This window comes from Leuresthes tenuis, unplaced genomic scaffold (assembly GCF_036924035.1).
Source record: "Leuresthes tenuis unplaced genomic scaffold, fLeuTen1.0.hap1 SCAF_3, whole genome shotgun sequence".
NCBI lineage: Eukaryota > Metazoa > Chordata > Actinopteri > Atheriniformes > Atherinopsidae > Leuresthes > Leuresthes tenuis.
The window spans coordinates 28,940,407-28,957,783 of record NW_027325357.1 but is presented as its reverse complement, the minus strand read 5'-3'; the positions used below and the strand labels follow the sequence as shown (position 1 = coordinate 28,957,783).

Here is a 17,377-nt window from a genome sequence, read left to right as displayed (position 1 = left end):
TCCTGCTTATGTCCTGTTACATCAGTTTGCCAATGAAACACCCAACATATGAAAACATCATATGATTAAAAAAAAACAGGCCCAACTCATCAGCTCTCCATCACCGTGCTTGACAGTTGGTATGACACGGTTGAGCTACTGTTTAGTTTCCTCCAAACGCGCTGCTGTGCATGATGACCACATTTCTGTCTTATGTGTGTGAATGAGATTTGTTCAGAATTTTTTTGGTTTATTTCAATGTCACAAGAGGTTGAATACGTAAGAGGGGAGTTGTTCTTGGAGCTTGCCAAAACCCGGGATTGAGCCAGGGACCTTTAGATCTTCAGTCTAACGCTCTCCCAACTGAGCTATTTCGGCAAAATTAGCTTATTTCCAGTGGCCAAGAGGCCGACAAACTGACGATGGTGGGAATGATCGTACTTTGGAATTCAATCATTGTCCATTCACTTTATGATAGAAGAAGTGTGGGATGCAGTTTCAATCTCTTCCATGTGGACCGCTCCATGCATCCTGCTTATGTCCTGTTACATCAGTTTGCCAATGAAACACCCAACATATGAAAACATCGTATGATTAAAAAAAAACAGGCCCAACTCATCAGCTCTCCATCACCGTGCTTGACAGTTGGTATGACACGGTTGAGCTACTGTTTAGTTTCCTCCAAACGCGCTGCTGTGCATGATGACCAAACATTTCTGTCTTATGTGTGTGAATGAGATTTGTTCAGAATTTTTTTGGTTTATTTCGATGTCACAAGAGGTTGAATACGTAAGAGGGGAGTTGTTCTTGGAGCTTGCCGAAACCCGGGATTGAGCCAGGGACCTTTAGATCTTCAGTCTAACGCTCTCCCAACTGAGCTATTTCGGCAAAATTAGCTTATTTCCAGTGGCCAAGAGGCCGACAAACTGACGATGGTGGGAATGATCGTACTTTGGAATTCAAACATTGTCCATTCACTTTATGATAGAAGAAGTGTGGGATGCAGTTTCAATCTCTTCCATGTGGACCGCTCCATGCATCCTGCTTATGTCCTGTTACATCAGTTTGCCAATGAAACACCCAACACATGAAAACATCATATGATTAAAAAAAAACAGGCCCAACTCATCAGCTCTCCATCACCGTGCTTGACAGTTGGTATGACACGGTTGAGCTACTGTTTAGTTTCCTCCAAACGCGCTGCTGTGCATGATGACCAAACATTTCTGTCTTATGTGTGTGAATGAGATTTGTTAAGAATTTTTTTGGTTTATTTCGATGTCACAAGAGGTTGAATAAGTAAGAGGGGAGTTGTTCTTGGAGCTTGCCGAAACCCGGAATAAAACCAGGGACCTTTAGATCTTCAGTCTAACGCGCTCCCATCTGAGCTATTTTGGCAAAATTAGCCTATTTCCAGTGGCCAAGAGGCCGACAAACTGACGATGGTGGGAATGACCGTACTTTGGAATTCATTCATTGTCCATTCACTTTATGATAGAAGTGTGGGATGCAGTTTCAATCTCTTCCATGTGGACCGCTCCATGCATCCTGCTTATGTCCTGTTACATCAGTTTGCCAATGAAACACCCAACATATGAAAACATCATATGATTAAAAAAAACAGGCCCAACTCATCAGCTCTCCATCACCGTGCTTGACAGTTGGTATGACACGGTTGAGCTACTGTTTAGTTTCCTCCAAACGCGCTGCTGTGCATGATGACCAAACATTTTTGTCTTATATGTGTGAATGAGATTTGTTCAGAATTTTTTTGGTTTATTTCAATGTCACAAGAGGTTGAATAAGTAAGAGGGGAGTTGTTCTTGGAGCTTGCCGAAACCCGGGATTGAGCCAGGGACCTTTAGATCTTCAGTCTAACGCTCTCCCAACTGAGCTATTTCGGCAAAATTAGCTTATTTCCAGTGGCCAAGAGGCCGACAAACTGACGATGGTGGGAATGACCGTACTTTGGAATTCAATCATTGTCCATTCACTTTATGATAGAAGAAGTGTGGGATGCAGTTTCAATCTCTTCCATGTGGACCGCTCCATGCATCCTGCTTATGTCCTGTTACATCAGTTTGCCAATGAAACACCCAACATATGAAAACATCATATGATTAAAAAAAACATCTCTGTCTTATGTGTTGACCTTGGAGCTTGCCAAGGTCAACCATGGAGCTTGCCGAAACCTGGGATAAAACCAGTGACCTTTAGATCTTCAGTCTAACGCGCTCCCAACTGAGCTATTTCGGCAAAATTAGCCTATTTCCAGTGGCCAAGAGGCCGACAAACTGACGATGGTGGGTATGACCGTACTTTGGAATTCATTCATTGTCCATTCACTTTATGAATGAAGAAGTGTGTGATGCAGCTTCAATCTCTTCCATGTGGACCGCTCCATGCATCCTGCTTATGTCCTGTTACATCAGTTTGCCAATGAAACACCCAACATATGAAAACATCATATGATTAAAAAAAACAGGCCCAACTCATCAGCTCTCCATCACCGTGCTTGACAGTTGGTATGACACGGTTGAGCTACTTTTTAGTTTCCTCCAAACGCGCTGCTGTGCATGATGACCAAACATTTCTGTCTTATGTGTGTGAATGAGATTTGTTCAGAATTTTTTTGGTTTATTTCGATGTCACAAGAGGTTGAATACGTAAGAGGGGAGTTGTTCTTGGAGCTTGCCGAAACCCGGGATTGAGCCAGGGACCTTTAGATCTTCAGTCTAACGCTCTCCCAACTGAGCTATTTCGGCAAAATTAGCTTATTTCCAGTGGCCAAGAGGCCGACAAACTGACGATGGTGGGAATGATCGTACTTTGGAATTCAATCATTGTCCATTCACTTTATGATAGAAGAAGTGTGGGATGCAGTTTCAATCTCTTCCATGTGGACCGCTCCATGCATCCTGCTTATGTCCTGTTACATCAGTTTGCCAATGAAACACCCAACATATGAAAACATCATATGATTAAAAAAAACATTTCTGTCTTATGTGTTTGAATGACATTAGTTCAGAATTTTTGTGGTTTATTTCAATGTCATCAGAGGTTGAATAAGTGAGAGGGGAGTTGTTCTTGGAGCTTGCCGAAACCCGGAATAAAACCAGGGACCTTTAGATTTTCAGTCTAACGCGCTCCCATCTGAGCTATTTTGGCAAAATTAGCCTATTTCCAGTTGCCAAGAGTACGACAAACAGACCATGGTGGGAATGACCGTACTTTGGAATTCATTCATTGTCCATTCATTTTATGAATGAAGAAGTGTGTGATGCAGTTTCAATCTCTTCCATGTGGACCGCTCCATGCATCCTGCTTATGTCCTGTTACATCAGTTTGCCAATGAAACACCCAACACATGAAAACATCATATGATTAAAAAAAAACAGGCCCAACTCATCAGCTCTCCATCACCGTGCTTGACAGTTGGTATGACACGGTTGAGCTACTGTTTAGTTTCCTCCAAATGCGCTGCTGTGCATGATGACCAAACATTTCTGTCTTATGTGTGTGAATGAGATTTGTTCAGAATTTTTTTGGTTTATTTCGATGTCACAAGAGGTTGAATAAGTAAGAGGGGAGTTGTTCTTGGAGCTTGCCGAAACCCGGGATTGAGCCAGGGACCTTTAGATCTTCAGTCTAACGCTCTCCCAACTGAGCTATTTCGGCAAAATTAGCCTATTTCCAGTGGCCAAGAGGCCGACAAACTGACGATGGTGGGAATGACCGTACTTTGGAATTCATTCATTGTCCATTCACTTTATGATAGAAGTGTGGGATGCAGTTTCAATCTCTTCCATGTGGACCGCTCCATGCATCCTGCTTATGTCCTGTTACATCAGTTTGCAAATGAAACACCCAACATATGAAAACATCATATGATTAAAAAAAACATCTCTGTCTTATGTGTTGACCTTGGAGCTTGCCAAGGTCAACCATGGAGCTTGCCGAAACCTAGGATAAAACCAGCGACCTTTAGATCTTCAGTCTAACGCGCTCCCAACTGAGCTATTTCGGTAAAATTAGCGTATTTCCAGTGGCCAAGAGGCCGACAAACTGACGATGGTGGGAATGACCGTACTTTGGAATTCATTCATTGTCCATTCACTTTATGATAGAAGTGTGGGATTCAGTTTCAATCTCTTCCATGTGGACCGCTCCATGCATCCTGCTTATGTCCTGTTACATCAGTTTGCCAATGAAACACCCAACATATGAAAACATCATATGATTAAAAAAAAACAGGCCCAACTCATCAGCTCTCCATCACCGTGCTTGACAGTTGGTATGACACGGTTGAGCTACTGTTTAGTTTCCTCCAAACGCGCTGCTGTGCATGATGACCACATTTCTGTCTTATGTGTGTGAATGAGATTTGTTCAGAATTTTTTTGGTTTATTTCAATGTCACAAGAGGTTGAATACGTAAGAGGGGAGTTGTTCTTGGAGCTTGCCAAAACCCGGGATTGAGCCAGGGACCTTTAGATCTTCAGTCTAACCCTCTCCCAACTGAGCTATTTCGGCAAAATTAGCTTATTTCCAGTGGCCAAGAGGCCGACAAACTGACGATGGTGGGAATGATCGTACTTTGGAATTCAATCATTGTCCATTCACTTTATGATAGAAGAAGTGTGGGATGCAGTTTCAATCTCTTCCATGTGGACCGCTCCATGCATCCTGCTTATGTCCTGTTACATCAGTTTGCCAATGAAACACCCAACATATGAAAACATCATATGATTAAAAAAAACATTTCTGTCTTATGTGTTTGAATGAGATTAGTTCAGAATTTTTGTGGTTTATTTCAATGTCATCAGAGGTTGAATAAGTGAGAGGGGAGTTGTTCTTGGAGCTTGCCGAAACCCGGAATAAAACCAGGGACCTTTAGATCTTCAGTCTAACGCGCTCCCATCTGAGCTATTTTGGCAAAATTTGCCTTTTTCCAGTTGCAAAGAGTACGACAAACAGACCATGGTGGGAATGACCGTACTTTGGAATTCATTCATTGTCCATTCATTTTATGAATGAAGAAGTGTGTGATGCAGTTTCAATCTCTTCCATGTGGACCGCTCCATGCATCCTGCTTATGTCCTGTTACATCAGTTTGCCAATGAAACACCCAACACATGAAAACATCATATGATTAAAAAAAAACAGGCCCAACTCATCAGCTCTCCATCACCGTGCTTGACAGTTGGTATGACACGGTTGAGCTACTGTTTAGTTTCCTCCAAATGCGCTGCTGTGCATGATGACCAAACATTTCTGTCTTATGTGTGTGAATGAGATTTGTTCAGAATTTTTTTGGTTTATTTCAATGTCACAAGAGGTTGAATACGTAAGAGGGGAGTTGTTCTTGGAGCTTGCCAAAACCCGGGATTGAGCCAGGGACCTTTAGATCTTCAGTCTAACGCTCTCCCAACTGAGCTATTTCGGCAAAATTAGCTTATTTCCAGTGGCCAAGAGGCCCACAAACTGACGATGGTGGGAATGATCGTACTTTGGAATTCAATCATTGTCCATTCACTTTATGATAGAAGAAGTGTGGGATGCAGTTTCAATCTCTTCCATGTGGACCGCTCCATGCATCCTGCTTATGTCCTGTTACATCAGTTTGCCAATGAAACACCCAACATATGAAAACATCATATGATTAAAAAAAACATTTCTGTCTTATGTGTTTGAATGAGATTAGTTCAGAATTTTTGTGGTTTATTTCAATGTCATCAGAGGTTGAATAAGTGAGAGGGGAGTTGTTCTTGGAGCTTGCCGAAACCCGGAATAAAACCAGGGACCTTTAGATCTTCAGTCTAACGCGCTCCCATCTGAGCTATTTTGGCAAAATTTGCCTTTTTCCAGTTGCAAAGAGTACGTCAAACAGACCATGGTGGGAATGACCGTATTTTGGAATTCATTCATTGTCCATTCATTTTATGAATGAAGAAGTGTGTGATGCAGTTTCAATCTCTTCCATGTGGACCGCTCCATGCATCCTGCTTATGTCCTGTTACATCAGTTTGCCAATGAAACACCCAACACATGAAAACATCATATGATTAAAAAAAAACAGGCCCAACTCATCAGCTCTCCATCACCGTGCTTGACAGTTGGTATGACACGGTTGAGCTACTGTTTAGTTTCCTCCAAACGCGCTGCTGTGCATGATGACCAAACATTTCTGTCTTATGTGTGTGAATGAGATTTGTTCAGAATTTTTTTGGTTTATTTCGATGTCACAAGAGGTTGAATAAGTAAGAGGGGAGTTGTTCTTGGAGCTTGCCGAAACCCGGGATTGAGCCAAGGACCTTTAGATCTTCAGTCTAACGCTCTCCCAACTGAGCTATTTCGGCAAAATTAGCCTATTTCCAGTGGCCAAGAGGCCGACAAACTGACGATGGTGGGAATGACCGTACTTTGGAATTCATTCATTGTCCATTCACTTTATGATAGAAGTGTGGGATGCAGTTTCAATCTCTTCCATGTGGACCGCTCCATGCATCCTGCTTATGTCCTGTTACATCAGTTTGCCAATGAAACACCCAACATATGAAAACATCATATGATTAAAAAAAACATCTCTGTCTTATGTGTTGACCTTGGAGCTTGCCAAGGTCAACCATGGAGCTTGCCGAAACCTAGGATAAAACCAGCGACCTTTAGATCTTCAGTCTAACGCGCTCCCAACTGAGCTATTTCGGTAAAATTAGCCTATTTCCAGTGGCCAAGAGGCCGACAAACTGACGATGGTGGGAATGACCGTACTTTGGAATTCATTCATTGTCCATTCACTTTATGATAGAAGTGTGGGATGCAGTTTCAATCTCTTCCATGTGGACCGCTCCATGCATCCTGCTTATGTCCTGTTACATCAGTTTGCCAATGAAACACCCAACATATGAAAACATCATATGATTAAAAAAAAACAGGCCCAACTCATCAGCTCTCCATCACCGTGCTTGACAGTTGGTATGACACGGTTGAGCTACTGTTTAGTTTCCTCCAAACGCGCTGCTGTGCATGATGACCACATTTCTGTCTTATGTGTGTGAATGAGATTTGTTCAGAATTTTTTTGGTTTATTTCAATGTCACAAGAGGTTGAATACGTAAGAGGGGAGTTGTTCTTGGAGCTTGCCGAAACCCGGGATTGAGCCAGGGACCTTTAGATCTTCAGTCTAACGCTCTCCCAACTGAGCTATTTCGGCAAAATTAGCTTATTTCCAGTGGCCAAGAGGCCGACAAACTGACGATGGTGGGAATGATCGTACTTTGGAATTCAATCATTGTCCATTCACTTTATGATAGAAGAAGTGTGGGATGCAGTTTCAATCTCTTCCATGTGGACCGCTCCATGCATCCTGCTTATGTCCTGTTACATCAGTTTGCCAATGAAACACCCAACATATGAAAACATCATATGATTAAAAAAAACATTTCTGTCTTATGTGTTTGAATGAGATTAGTTCAGAATTTTTGTGGTTTATTTCAATGTCATCAGAGGTTGAATAAGTGAGAGGGGAGTTGTTCTTGGAGCTTGCCGAAACCCGGAATAAAACCAGGGACCTTTAGATTTTCAGTCTAACGCGCTCCCATCTGAGCTATTTTGGCAAAATTAGCCTATTTCCAGTTGCCAAGAGTACGACAAACAGACCATGGTGGGAATGACCGTACTTTGGAATTCATTCATTGTCCATTCATTTTATGAATGAAGAAGTGTGTGATGCAGTTTCAATCTCTTCCATGTGGACCGCTCCATGCATCCTGCTTATGTCCTGTTACATCAGTTTGCCAATGAAACACCCAACACATGAAAACATCATATGATTAAAAAAAAACAGGCCCAACTCATCAGCTCTCCATCACCGTGCTTGACAGTTGGTATGACACGGTTGAGCTACTGTTTAGTTTCCTCCAAACGCGCTGCTGTGCATGATGACCAAACATTTCTGTCTTATGTGTGTGAATGAGATTTGTTCAGAATTTTTTTGGTTTATTTCGATGTCACAAGAGGTTGAATAAGTAAGAGGGGAGTTGTTCTTGGAGCTTGCCGAAACCCGGGATTGAGCCAGGGACCTTTAGATCTTCAGTCTAACGCTCTCCCAACTGAGCTATTTCGGCAAAATTAGCCTATTTCCAGTGGCCAAGAGGCTGACAAACTGACGATGGTGGGAATGACCGTACTTTGGAATTCATTCATTGTCCATTCACTTTATGATAGAAGTGTGGGATGCAGTTTCAATCTCTTCCATGTGGACCGCTCCATGCATCCTGCTTATGTCCTGTTACATCAGTTTGCCAATGAAACACCCAACATATGAAAACATCATATGATTAAAAAAAACATCTCTGTCTTATGTGTTGATCTTGGAGCTTGCCAAGGTCAACCATGGAGCTTGCCGAAACCTAGGATAAAACCAGCGACCTTTAGATCTTCAGTCTAACGCGCTCCCAACTGAGCTATTTCGGTAAAATTAGCCTATTTCCAGTGGCCAAGAGGCCGACAAACTGACGATGGTGGGAATGACCGTACTTTGGAATTCATTCATTGTCCATTCACTTTATGATAGAAGTGTGGGATGCAGTTTCAATCTCTTCCATGTGGACCGCTCCATGCATCCTGCTTATGTCCTGTTACATCAGATTGCCAATGAAACACCCAACATATGAAAACATCATATGATTAAAAAAAAACAGGCCCAACTCATCAGCTCTCCATCACCGTGCTTGACAGTTGGTATGACACGGTTGAGCTACTGTTTAGTTTCCTCCAAAAGCGCTGCTGTGCATGATGACCAAACATTTCTGTCTTATGTGTGTGAATGAGATTTGTTCAGAATTTTTTTGGTTTATTTCGATGTCACAAGAGGTTGAATACGTAAGAGGGGAGTTGTTCTTGGAGCTTGCCGAAACCCGGGATTGAGCCAGGGACCTTTAGATCTTCAGTCTAACGCTCTCCCAACTGAGATATTTCGGCAAAATTAGCTTATTTCCAGTGGCCAAGAGGCCGACAAACTGACGATGGTGGGAATGATCGTACTTTGGAATTCAATCATTGTCCATTCACTTTATGATAGAAGAAGTGTGGGATGCAGTTTCAATCTCTTCCATGTGGACCGCTCCATGCATCCTGCTTATGTCCTGTTACATCAGTTTGCCAATGAAACACCCAACATATGAAAACATCATATGATTAAAAAAAAACAGGCCCAACTCATCAGCTCTCCATCACCGTGCTTGACAGTTGGTATGACACGGTTGAGCTACTGTTTAGTTTCCTCCAAACGCGCTGCTGTGCATGATGACCAAACATTTCTGTCTTATGTGTGTGAATGAGATTTGTTCAGAATTTTTTTGGTTTATTTCGATGTCACAAGAGGTTGAATAAGTAAGAGGGGAGTTGTTCTTGGAGCTTGCCGAAACCCAGGATTGAGCCAGGGACCTTTAGATCTTCAGTCTAACGCTCTCCCAACTGAGCTATTTCGGCAAAATTAGCTTATTTCCAGTGGCCAAGAGGCCGACAAACTGACGATGGTGGGAATGACCGTACTTTGGAATTCATTCATTGTCCATTCACTTTATGATAGAAGTGTGGGATGCAGTTTCAATCTCTTCCATGTGGACCGCTCCATGCATCCTGCTTATGTCCTGTTACATCAGTTTGCCAATGAAACACCCAACATATGAAAACATCATATGATTAAAAAAAACATCTCTCTCTTATGTGTTGACCTTGGAGCTTGCCAAGGTCAACCATGGAGCTTGCCGAAACCTAGGATAAAACCAGCGACCTTTAGATCTTCAGTCTAACGCGCTCCCAACTGAGCTATTTCGGTAAAATTAGCCTATTTCCAGTGGCCAAGAGGCCGACAAACTGACGATGGTGGGAATGACCGTACTTTGGAATTCATTCATTGTCCATTCACTTTATGATAGAAGTGTGGGATTCAGTTTCAATCTCTTCCATGTGGACCGCTCCATGCATCCTGCTTATGTCCTGTTACATCAGTTTGCCAATGAAACACCCAACATATGAAAACATCATATGATTAAAAAAAAACAGGCCCAACTCATCAGCTCTCCATCACCGTGCTTGACAGTTGGTATGACACGGTTGAGCTACTGTTTAGTTTCCTCCAAACGCGCTGCTGTGCATGATGACCACATTTCTGTCTTATGTGTGTGAATGAGATTTGTTCAGAATTTTTTTGGTTTATTTCGATGTCACAAGAGGTTGAATACGTAAGAGGGGAGTTGTTCTTGGAGCTTGCCGAAACCCGGGATTGAGCCAGGAACCTTTAGATCTTCAGTCTAACGCTCTCCCAACTGAGCTATTTCGGCAAAATTAACTTATTTCCAGTGGCCAAGAGGCCGACAAACTGACGATGGTGGGAATGATCGTACTTTGGAATTCAATCATTGTCCATTCACTTTATGATAGAAGAAGTGTGGGATGCAGTTTCAATCTCTTCCATGTGGACCGCTCCATGCATCCTGCTTATGTCCTGTTACATCAGTTTGCCAATGAAACACCCAACATATGAAAACATCATATGATTAAAAAAAAACATTTCTGTCTTATGTGTTTGAATGAGATTAGTTCAGAATTTTTGTGGTTTATTTCAATGTCATCAGAGGTTGAATAAGTGAGAGGGGAGTTGTTCTTGGAGCTTGCCGAAACCCGGAATAAAACCAGGGACCTTTAGATTTTCAGTCTAACGCGCTCCCATCTGAGCTATTTTGGCAAAATTAGCCTATTTCCAGTTGCCAAGAGTACGACAAACAGACCATGGTGGGAATGACCGTATTTTGGAATTCATTCATTGTCCATTCATTTTATGAATGAAGAAGTGTGTGATGCAGTTTCAATCTCTTCCATGTGGACCGCTCCATGCATCCTGCTTATGTCCTGTTACATCAGTTTGCCAATGAAACACCCAACACATGAAAACATCATATGATTAAAAAAAAACAGGCCCAACTCATCAGCTCTCCATCACCGTGCTTGACAGTTGGTATGACACGGTTGAGCTACTGTTTAGTTTCCTCCAAACGCGCTGCTGTGCATGATGACCAAACATTTCTGTCTTATGTGTGTGAATGAGATTTGTTCAGAATTTTTTTGGTTTATTTCGATGTCACAAGAGGTTGAATAAGTAAGAGGGGAGTTGTTCTTGGAGCTTGCCGAAACCCGGGATTGAGCCAGGGACCTTTAGATCTTCAGTCTAACGCTCTCCCAACTGAGCTATTTCGGCAAAATTAGCCTATTTCCAGTGGCCAAGAGGCCGACAAACTGACGATGGTGGGAATGACCGTACTTTGGAATTCATTCATTGTCCATTCACTTTATGATAGAAGTGTGGGATGCAGTTTCAATCTCTTCCATGTGGACCGCTCCATGCATCCTGCTTATGTCCTGTTACATCAGTTTGCCAATGAAACACCCAACATATGAAAACATCATATGATTAAAAAAAACATCTCTGTCTTATGTGTTGACCTTGGAGCTTGCCAAGGTCAACCATGGAGCTTGCCGAAACCTGGGATAAAACCAGCGACCTTTAGATCTTCAGTCTAACGCGCTCCCAACTGAGCTATTTCGGCAAAATTAGCCTATTTCCAGTGGCCAAGAGGCCGACAAACTGACGATGGTGGGAATGACCGTACTTTGGAATTCATTCATTGTCCATTCACTTTATGATAGAAGTGTGGGATGCAGTTTCAATCTCTTCCATGTGGACCGCTCCATGCATCCTGCTTATGTCCTGTTACATCAGTTTGCCAATGAAACACCCAACACATGAAAACATCATATGATTAAAAAAAAACAGGCCCAACTCATCAGCTCTCCATCACCGTGCTTGACAGTTGAGCTACTGTTTAGTTTCCTCCAAACGCGCTGCTGTGCATGATGACCAAACATTTCTGTCTTATGTGTGTGAATGAGATTTGTTCAGAATTTTTTTGGTTTATTTCGATGTCACAAGAGGTTGAATAAGTAAGAGGGGAGTTGTTCTTGGAGCTTGCCGAAACCCGGGATTGAGCCAGGGACCTTTAGATCTTCAGTCTAACGCTCTCCCAACTGAGCTATTTCGGCAAAATTAGCCTATTTCCAGTGGCCAAGAGGCCGACAAACTGACGATGGTGGGAATGACCGTACTTTGGAATTCATTCATTGTCCATTCACTTTATGATAGAAGTGTGGGATGCAGTTTCAATCTCTTCCATGTGGACCGCTCCATGCATCCTGCTTATGTCCTGTTACATCAGTTTGCCAATGAAACACCCAACATATGAAAACATCATATGATTAAAAAAAACATCTCTGTCTTATGTGTTGACCTTGGAGCTTGCCAAGGTCAACCATGGAGCTTGCCGAAACCTGGGATAAAACCAGCGACCTTTAGATCTTCAGTCTAACGCACTCCCAACTGAGCTATTTCGGCAAAATTAGCCTATTTCCAGTGGCCAAGAGGCCGACAAACTGACGATGGTGGGAATGACCGTACTTTGGAATTCATTCATTGTCCATTCACTTTATGATAGAAGTGTGGGATGCAGTTTCAATCTCTTCCATGTGGACCGCTCCATGCATCCTGCTTATGTCCTGTTACATCAGTTTGCCAATGAAACACCCAACATATGAAAACATCATATGATTAAAAAAAAACAGGCCCAACTCATCAGCTCTCCATCACCGTGCTTGACAGTTGGTATGACACGGTTGAGCTACTGTTTAGTTTCCTCCAAACGCGCTGCTGTGCATGATGACCAAACATTTCTGTCTTATGTGTGTGAATGAGATTTGTTCAGAATTTTTTTGGTTTATTTCGATGTCACAAGAGGTTGAATACGTAAGAGGGGAGTTGTTCTTGGAGCTTGCCGAAACCCGGGATTGAGCCAGGGACCTTTAGATCTTCAGTCTAACGCTCTCCCAACTGAGCTATTTCGGCAAAATTAGCTTATTTCCAGTGGCCAAGAGGCCGACAAACTGACGATGGTGGGAATGATCGTACTTTGGAATTCAATCATTGTCCATTCACTTTATGATAGAAGAAGTGTGGGATGCAGTTTCAATCTCTTCCATGTGGACCGCTCCATGAATCCTGCTTATGTCCTGTTACATCAGTTTGCCAATGAAACACCCAACATATGAAAACATCATATGATTAAAAAAAACATCTCTGTCTTATGTGTTGACCTTGGAGCTTGCCAAGGTCAACCATGGAGCTTGCCGAAACCTGGGATAAAACCAGCGACCTTTAGATCTTCAGTCTAACGCGCTCCCATCTGAGCTATTTCGGCAAAATTAGCCTATTTCCAGTGGCCAAGAGGCCGACAAACTGACGATGGTGGGAATGACCGTACTTTGGAATTCATTCATTGTCCATTCATTTTATGAATGAAGAAGTGTGTGATGCAGTTTCAATCTCTTCCATGTGGACCGCTCCATGCATCCTGCTTATGTCCTGTTACATCAGTTTGCCAATGAAACACCCAACATATGAAAACATCATATGATTAAAAAAAACATCTCTGTCTTATGTGTTGACCTTGGAGCTTGCCAAGGTCAACCATGGAGCTTGCCGAAACCTGGGATAAAACCAGCGACCTTTAGATCTTCAGTCTAACGCGCTCCCAACTGAGCTATTTCGGCAAAATTAGCCTATTTCCAGTGGCCAAGAGGCCGACAAACTGACGATGGTGGGAATGACCGTACTTTGGAATTCATTCATTGTCCATTCACTTTATGATAGAAGTGTGGGATGCAGTTTCAATCTCTTCCATGTGGACCGCTCCATGCATCCTGCTTATGTCCTGTTACATCAGTTTGCCAATGAAACACCCAACATATGAAAACATCATATGATTAAAAAAGAACAGGCCCAACTCATCAGCTCTCCATCACCGTGCTTGACAGTTGGTATGACACGGTTGAGCTACTGTTTAGTTTCCTCCAAACGCGCTGCTGTGCATGATGACCAAACATTTCTGTCTTATGTGTGTGAATGAGATTGGTTCAGAATTTTTTTGGTTTATTTCGATGTCACAAGAGGTTGAATACGTAAGAGGGGAGTTGTTCTTGGAGCTTGCCGAAACCCGGGATTGAGCCAGGGACCTTTAGATCTTCAGTCTAACGCTCTCCCAACTGAGCTATTTCGGCAAAATTAGCTTATTTCCAGTGGCCAAGAGGCCGACAAAATGACGATGGTGGGAATGACCGTACTTTGGAATTCATTCATTGTCCATTCATTTTATGAATGAAGAAGTGTGTGATGCAGTTTCAATCTCTTCCATGTGGACCGCTCCATGCATCCTGCTTATGTCCTGTTACATCAGTTTGCCAATGAAACACCCAACATATGAAAACATCATATGATTAAAAAAAAAAAGGCCCAACTCATCAGCTCTCCATCACCGTGCTTGACAGTTGGTATGACACGGTTGAGCTACTGTTTAGTTTCCTCCAAACGCGCTGCTGTGCATGATCACCAAACATTTCTGTCTTATGTGTGTGAATGAGATTTGTTCAGAATTTTTTTGGTTTATTTCGATGTCACAAGAGGTTGAATACGTAAGAGGGGAGTTGTTCTTGGAGCTTGCCGAAACCCGGGATTGAGCCAGGGACCTTTAGATCTTCAGTCTAACGCTCTCCCAAATGAGCTATTTCGGCAAAATTAGCTTATTTCCAGTGGCCAAGAGGCCGACAAACTGACGATGGTGGGAATGACCGTACTTTGGAATTCATTCATTGTCCATTCACTTTATGATAGAAGAAGTGTGGGATGCAGTTTCAATCTCTTCCATGTGGACCGCTCCATGCATCCTGCTTATGTCCTGTTACATCAGTTTGCCAATGAAACACCCAACATATGAAAACATCATATGATTAAAAAAAAACAGGCCCAACTCATCAGCTCTCCATCACCGTGCTTGACAGTTGGTATGACACGGTTGAGCTACTGTTTAGTTTCCTCCAAACGCGCTGCTGTGCATGATGACCAAACATTTCTGTCTTATGTGTGTGAATGAGATTTGTTCAGAATTTTTTTGGTTTATTTCGATGTCACAAGAGGTTGAATAAGTAAGAGGGGAGTTGTTCTTGGAGCTTGCCGAAACCCGGGATTGAGCCAGGGACCTTTAGATCTTCAGTCTAACGCTCTCCCAACTGAGCTATTTCGGCAAAATTAGCTTATTTCCAGTGGCCAAGAGGCCGACAAACTGACGATGGTGGGAATGACCGTAATTTGGAATTCATTCATTGTCCATTCACTTTATGATAGAAGTGTGGGATGCAGTTTCAATCTCTTCCATGTGGACCGCTCCATGCATCCTGCTTATGTCCTGTTACATCAGTTTGCCAATGAAACACCCAACATATGAAAACATCATATGATTAAAAAAAAAAAGGCCCAACTCATCAGCTCTCCATCACCGTGCTTGACAGTTGGTATGACACGGTTGAGCTACTGTTTAATTTCCTCCAAACGCGCTGCTGTGCATGATGACCAAACATTTCTGTCTTATGTGTGTGAATGAGATTGGTTCAGAATTTTTTTGGTTTATTTCGATGTCACAAGAGGTTGAATACGTAAGAGGGGAGTTGTTCTTGGAGCTTGCCGAAACCCGGGATTGAGCCAGGGACCTTTAGATCTTCAGTCTAACGCTCTCCCAACTGAGCTATTTCGGCAAAATTAGCTTATTTCCAGTGGCCAAGAGGCCGACAAACTGACGATGGTGGGAATGACCGTACTTTGGAATTCAATCATTGTCCATTCACTTTATGATAGAAGAAGTGTGGGATGCAGTTTCAATCTCTTCCATGTGGACCGCTCCATGCATCCTGCTTATGTCCTGTTACATCAGTTTGCCAATGAAACACCCAACATATGAAAACATCATATGATTAAAAAAAACATTTCTGTCTTATGTGTTTGAATGAGATTGGTTCAGAATTTTTGTGGTTTATTTCAATGTCATCAGAGGTTGAATAAGTGAGAGGGGAGTTGTTCTTGGAGCTTGCCGAAACCCGGGATAAAACCAGGGACCTTTAGATCTTCAGTCTAACGCGCTCCCATCTGAGCTATTTTGGCAAAATTTGCCTATTTCCAGTTGCCAAGAGTACGACAAACAGACCATGGTGGGAATGACCGTACTTTGGAATTCATTCATTGTCCATTCATTTTATGAATGAAGAAGTGTGTGATGCAGTTTCAATCTCTTCCATGTGGACCGCTCCATGCATCCTGCTTATGTCCTGTTACATCAGTTTGCCAATGAAACACCCAACATATGAAAACATCATATGATTAAAAAAAAACAGGCCCAACTCATCAGCTCTCCATCACCGTGCTTGACAGTTGGTATGACACGGTTGAGCTACTGTTTAGTTTCCTCCAAACGCGCTGCTGTGCATGATCACCAAACATTTCTGTCTTATGTGTGTGAATGAGATTTGTTCAGAATTTTTTTGGTTTATTTCGATGTCACAAGAGGTTGAATACGTAAGAGGGGAGTTGTTCTTGGAGCTTGCCGAAACCCGGGATTGAGCCAGGGACCTTTAGATCTTCAGTCTAACGCTCTCCCAACTGAGCTATTTCGGCAAAATTAGCCTATTTCCAGTGGCCAAGAGGCCGACAAACTGACGATGGTGGGAATGACCGTACTTTGGAATTCATTCATTGTCCATTCACTTTATGATAGAAGAAGTGTGGGATGCAGTTTCAATCTCTTCCATGTGGACCGCTCCATGCATCCTGCTTATGTCCTGTTACATCAGTTTGCCAATGAAACACCCAACATATGAAAACATCATATGATTAAAAAAAAACAGGCCCAACTCATCAGCTCTCCATCACCGTGCTTGACAGTTGGTATGACACGGTTGAGCTACTGTTTAGTTTCCTCCAAACGCGCTGCTGTGCATGATGACCAAACATTTCTGTCTTATGTGTGTGAATGAGATTTGTTCAGAATTTTTTTGGTTTATTTCGATGTCACAAGAGGTTGAATAAGTAAGAGGGGAGTTGTTCTTGGAGCTTGCCGAAACCCGGGATTGAGCCAGGGACCTTTAGATCTTCAGTCTAATGCTCTCCCAACTGAGCTATTTCGGCAAAATTAGCTTATTTCCAGTGGCCAAGAGGCCGACAAACTGACGATGGTGGGAATGACCGTACTTTGGAATTCAATCATTGTCCATTCACTTTATGATAGAAGAAGTGTGGGATGCAGTTTCAATCTCTTCCATGTGGACCGCTCCATGCATCCTGCTTATGTCCTGTTACATCAGTTTGCCAATGAAACACCCAACATATGAAAACATCATATGATTAAAAAAAACATCTCTGTCTTATGTGTTGACCTTGGAGCTTGCCAAGGTCAACCATGGAGCTT

General features: G+C 42.6%; 1 protein-coding gene and 26 non-coding genes across 27 annotated transcripts in view; all 27 read right to left on the bottom strand.

Moving 5' to 3' along the window:
* The window catches only part of mfsd4aa (major facilitator superfamily domain containing 4Aa), a 117,531-nt gene that overhangs the window by 48,226 nt on the left and 51,928 nt on the right, over nucleotides 1-17,377 (bottom strand). The window lies entirely within an intron of this gene.
* Nucleotides 285-357, bottom strand: trnaf-gaa (transfer RNA phenylalanine (anticodon GAA)). Its single transcript has one exon. It is a non-coding gene; the product is annotated as a tRNA-Phe (tRNA).
* Nucleotides 795-867, bottom strand: trnaf-gaa (transfer RNA phenylalanine (anticodon GAA)). The gene has a single exon. It is a non-coding gene; the product is annotated as a tRNA-Phe (tRNA).
* trnaf-gaa (transfer RNA phenylalanine (anticodon GAA)) lies at nucleotides 1,811-1,883 on the bottom strand. Its single transcript has one exon. It is a non-coding gene; the product is annotated as a tRNA-Phe (tRNA).
* On the bottom strand, nucleotides 2,163-2,235 carry trnaf-gaa (transfer RNA phenylalanine (anticodon GAA)). Its single transcript has one exon. It is a non-coding gene; the product is annotated as a tRNA-Phe (tRNA).
* On the bottom strand, nucleotides 2,672-2,744 carry trnaf-gaa (transfer RNA phenylalanine (anticodon GAA)). Its single transcript has one exon. It is a non-coding gene; the product is annotated as a tRNA-Phe (tRNA).
* Nucleotides 3,075-3,147, bottom strand: trnaf-gaa (transfer RNA phenylalanine (anticodon GAA)). The gene has a single exon. It is a non-coding gene; the product is annotated as a tRNA-Phe (tRNA).
* On the bottom strand, nucleotides 3,585-3,657 carry trnaf-gaa (transfer RNA phenylalanine (anticodon GAA)). The gene has a single exon. It is a non-coding gene; the product is annotated as a tRNA-Phe (tRNA).
* Nucleotides 4,439-4,511, bottom strand: trnaf-gaa (transfer RNA phenylalanine (anticodon GAA)). The gene has a single exon. It is a non-coding gene; the product is annotated as a tRNA-Phe (tRNA).
* On the bottom strand, nucleotides 5,352-5,424 carry trnaf-gaa (transfer RNA phenylalanine (anticodon GAA)). The gene has a single exon. It is a non-coding gene; the product is annotated as a tRNA-Phe (tRNA).
* On the bottom strand, nucleotides 6,265-6,337 carry trnaf-gaa (transfer RNA phenylalanine (anticodon GAA)). The gene has a single exon. It is a non-coding gene; the product is annotated as a tRNA-Phe (tRNA).
* Nucleotides 7,119-7,191, bottom strand: trnaf-gaa (transfer RNA phenylalanine (anticodon GAA)). Its single transcript has one exon. It is a non-coding gene; the product is annotated as a tRNA-Phe (tRNA).
* On the bottom strand, nucleotides 7,522-7,594 carry trnaf-gaa (transfer RNA phenylalanine (anticodon GAA)). The gene has a single exon. It is a non-coding gene; the product is annotated as a tRNA-Phe (tRNA).
* Nucleotides 8,032-8,104, bottom strand: trnaf-gaa (transfer RNA phenylalanine (anticodon GAA)). Its single transcript has one exon. It is a non-coding gene; the product is annotated as a tRNA-Phe (tRNA).
* On the bottom strand, nucleotides 8,888-8,960 carry trnaf-gaa (transfer RNA phenylalanine (anticodon GAA)). Its single transcript has one exon. It is a non-coding gene; the product is annotated as a tRNA-Phe (tRNA).
* Nucleotides 9,398-9,470, bottom strand: trnaf-gaa (transfer RNA phenylalanine (anticodon GAA)). Its single transcript has one exon. It is a non-coding gene; the product is annotated as a tRNA-Phe (tRNA).
* trnaf-gaa (transfer RNA phenylalanine (anticodon GAA)) lies at nucleotides 10,252-10,324 on the bottom strand. The gene has a single exon. It is a non-coding gene; the product is annotated as a tRNA-Phe (tRNA).
* On the bottom strand, nucleotides 10,656-10,728 carry trnaf-gaa (transfer RNA phenylalanine (anticodon GAA)). Its single transcript has one exon. It is a non-coding gene; the product is annotated as a tRNA-Phe (tRNA).
* trnaf-gaa (transfer RNA phenylalanine (anticodon GAA)) lies at nucleotides 11,166-11,238 on the bottom strand. Its single transcript has one exon. It is a non-coding gene; the product is annotated as a tRNA-Phe (tRNA).
* trnaf-gaa (transfer RNA phenylalanine (anticodon GAA)) lies at nucleotides 12,008-12,080 on the bottom strand. The gene has a single exon. It is a non-coding gene; the product is annotated as a tRNA-Phe (tRNA).
* Nucleotides 12,864-12,936, bottom strand: trnaf-gaa (transfer RNA phenylalanine (anticodon GAA)). The gene has a single exon. It is a non-coding gene; the product is annotated as a tRNA-Phe (tRNA).
* On the bottom strand, nucleotides 14,075-14,147 carry trnaf-gaa (transfer RNA phenylalanine (anticodon GAA)). Its single transcript has one exon. It is a non-coding gene; the product is annotated as a tRNA-Phe (tRNA).
* trnaf-gaa (transfer RNA phenylalanine (anticodon GAA)) lies at nucleotides 14,585-14,657 on the bottom strand. Its single transcript has one exon. It is a non-coding gene; the product is annotated as a tRNA-Phe (tRNA).
* On the bottom strand, nucleotides 15,095-15,167 carry trnaf-gaa (transfer RNA phenylalanine (anticodon GAA)). Its single transcript has one exon. It is a non-coding gene; the product is annotated as a tRNA-Phe (tRNA).
* On the bottom strand, nucleotides 15,602-15,674 carry trnaf-gaa (transfer RNA phenylalanine (anticodon GAA)). The gene has a single exon. It is a non-coding gene; the product is annotated as a tRNA-Phe (tRNA).
* trnaf-gaa (transfer RNA phenylalanine (anticodon GAA)) lies at nucleotides 16,515-16,587 on the bottom strand. Its single transcript has one exon. It is a non-coding gene; the product is annotated as a tRNA-Phe (tRNA).
* Nucleotides 17,025-17,097, bottom strand: trnaf-gaa (transfer RNA phenylalanine (anticodon GAA)). Its single transcript has one exon. It is a non-coding gene; the product is annotated as a tRNA-Phe (tRNA).